Below are 3,142 nucleotides of genomic sequence, written 5' to 3' on the forward strand. Positions count from 1 at the left end.
GACAAAGACATAAAAACTCACATAGTCTGATTTTAGTCCTTATTTAACCCAAAGGAAAAAAAATGCTACTTATATGATCACATACTAGAGCTAGAAGAAATCACCAGGGATATCAGTTCAACTCTTTCATTTTACAAATAAGGAAACTAAGGCCTGGAAAGTTTAGTAACTTGCTTAACCCAGCCAGGAACCTCTGGTCCTCTGATTATAAATCTGACTTCTAAATCTGTGTTCTATTATTATGCGAGTCTGGATCTTTCTCTTATTTCAGAAAGATAACCAATTATTTTGTTAGTATTAGATATGTTACCATAGGCAAATATCTCATTCAAATGAATGAGATACTCTGTAACTTGTCACAAAGATATCCAAATAAAGTTGCTCTACCACAAGGATAATAGTTCTTTAAAGTTCTGTTTTCAAAGTTTTTGGGGAAATTTTGCTATAGTCTTTCTTTTTCTTCACTTTGTTAGGACAAGGTTTTGGAATATTCAGTCAACAAAATCTTTCAGTAACAGGAAATGTCATCCATCTGCAAATGGTTGATAATAAATTGTCGCCCCCCTCTCAGCAATCTCATGGGCTAGACCATCATTTTCCCTCACAAACTGTAGAAGTTCCCTGACATTAGAGAGGTCTGTATTGATAGGGATATAGTGAACCCATGGTTTCAACTGTGCATAGAATTCTTGCCATTCCTCACCTACATGGAAGACTAGTGAGCCACACAAGAAGAGGTGTTTGAACCAGAAACTTGTAGCTACACCCCGAAAATTAAACTTGCAATGATCCACCAGTAGGACTTCCTTAGCAGGTGGTTTTCCAAGAGTATCCTTCTCAGATTTCCAGGCCTGATTCTTAGTGTACTCTGCATCAACAAGTGCTGGGTTTTCCCGAGATACAAGAATTAGGGGGTCTTGCTCTGGACTTGTCCTAGATCCTCTGAAATATCCTCTAGATACTTTCTTTTCCCATGGCCACTTCAGACCTTGTAAGATCTTCTCTTAAAAGATCTCATTGCCCAATACCCGTAGGATAAATTGGCCAAACAGCAGGTCCCCCTTCCCAAAATGTCCATGCAGGATACGTGATATCATGGTACTCAGAGGTCTTACTGAAGGAAAAGACTGAAATGGGAGGCTCCATCCATTTGGGAACTTGAGGATAATCCTGCACATTGATCACCATCTCCATGTCAGGAAGGTGGTTGATAACTTCCAAAATGAAATGTTCCACACCACTGCACCTTGCAGGGAACATGCAATCACGTTCTCTGTACAATTCGTTCTTGATAATCTGATAGTGCATTCCTAGTTTCCGGCTAACCACATTGGTCATCACCTCTTTGGAGATACCTCCTTGGAAAGAGGCCAAATCCTACTCCATGACACTAAGATGGCAGCTGCTCCCTTGGACATGGCTGGTAGTTCTCTACAGACTTGTTAATTTGGTCAGTAAATCCTTTCCACTTTGGACCTGCGCCCTCCTGTCGGCTTGGAGCAGCCCAGAGCAGCAGCAGCAGCAGCAGCAGCGGCAGCCGCAGCCACAAGTGCAAGGGCAGCGGCCGTCTGGCACAAAGATAGTGGTGGGGAGCTCCACGTGTGGGCCTGGGGCGCGCTGCCTGCCCGAGGTGTGGGCTTGGAATGTGGGCCCGCGGAGGCCTGGGGCTGGGGGCCCCTTCCCCCCTTCCCCCCTTCCCCCCTTCCCCTGGAGCCCCCGCGCCCACGGAGCCTCTCCCGAGAAAGTCTCCTCTTTCATTGAAAGTCCATCTTTTCCCCCAAAGAGGATGTTCACTTTTGCTGGGTAGTTGATTCTTGGTTTTAATCCAAGCTCCTTTGCCTTCTAGAATATTACATTCCAAGCCCTACAAGCACTTAATGTAGATGCTACCAAATCCTGTATTTTCACAATATTTGAATTGTTTCTTTTTGGCTGCTTGTAGTATCCTGACTCCAGGGCTGGTGTTCTATTCACTGTGCCACCTAGACCTAGCTGCTCCTATTGTTTTTGATATCTCACAAAGACATCAGCTTTCTTTAGATCCATTCTACATTTGAAGAAGTTATTTTCTTCAGAGAACTTTTTAATCTCCTTTCCCATCAATTTGCTTTTTGAGACATTCTCATTTGCCTTCTGGAAGGCTTTTTTCCATTTGATCTAAACTGATTTTTAACATTTTATTTTCTTCGGTATTTTTTTTTTTTGTATCTGCTTCACCAAGCTGCTGACTTGGTTTTCATGATTTTCCTGTATTGATCTCATTTCTTTTCCCAATTTTTCCTCAACCTCCCTTACTTGATTTTCAAAATCTTTTTGAGCTCTTCCATAGCCTGAACCCCTTTCCTATTTCTCTTGGAGGCTTTGGATACAGAATCTTGGACTTTTGATCCTCCATGGGACCAAACTAATTTTCTATGGTCAGGTTCTTCTTTTTCTGTTGTTTGTTCATTTCCCCAGGCTATGACTGATTTGCTGCACTTCCAAAGTTTTGAGGGTTCCCCCCACCTCAGTTCCTTCAAGGTCTTATGAGAGGCTCTCTCTGACTGCTCTCCTGCCTGAGCTCTGGTCTGTGGATGCCCTGGAGCTGTGAGGAGGGTCCCTATTCCACTATATAGTATGGGGCCCCAGACTGCGACCTGAATCTGAGTTTGGGCAAGGCAGTAGAGTCCTGCCCTAGGGTAGTGGAGAGACCTCTACATCTCCCCTGACCCCCTACCATCTATGGGCTGAGTGCTTTGGAAGCAACTGCTGAGAGGCTCTGCAGGTTCCCATGGCTATCCTGAGGCCAGCACTAGCCTGGACTCTGCTCACTCTGGTATGGCAGAGTTCTCCTATAGATCTCCCAAGCTATCTTGGTGATACCTGGGCCAAGAGGTCTGGAAACTGCTCCCTCTGCCATGGACCTGGGTGACCCACTGGCTGATCCTGAAAGGCTGGAGCTTCTCTAGCATGGCACAACTGGCCCGGCTACTGCTCGGCTACTTTTTCCAACTCCTAGTCTTGGTGGAACAGACCTTTCTCTTGTTCTGGTACCTAGTCTTTCCTGGGCAGTGGAGTACTCTGCACATGACCTATTCTTCCCCAATATCTACAAAACATTCTGCCCACCCCCCAACTGCAGATCACAGATCAAGTGCAGACT

General features: G+C 45.0%; 1 pseudogene; it reads right to left on the reverse strand.

Annotated features, from left to right (window-relative positions):
* Window positions 1-232: 232 nt before the first annotated feature.
* LOC141520394 (protein O-glucosyltransferase 1 pseudogene) lies at window positions 233-1,398 on the reverse strand (annotated as a pseudogene).
* Window positions 1,399-3,142: the final 1,744 nt, after the last annotated feature.

Source organism: Macrotis lagotis, chromosome 4 (genome assembly GCF_037893015.1).
Source record: "Macrotis lagotis isolate mMagLag1 chromosome 4, bilby.v1.9.chrom.fasta, whole genome shotgun sequence".
Classification (NCBI taxonomy): Eukaryota; Metazoa; Chordata; class Mammalia; order Peramelemorphia; family Peramelidae; genus Macrotis; species Macrotis lagotis.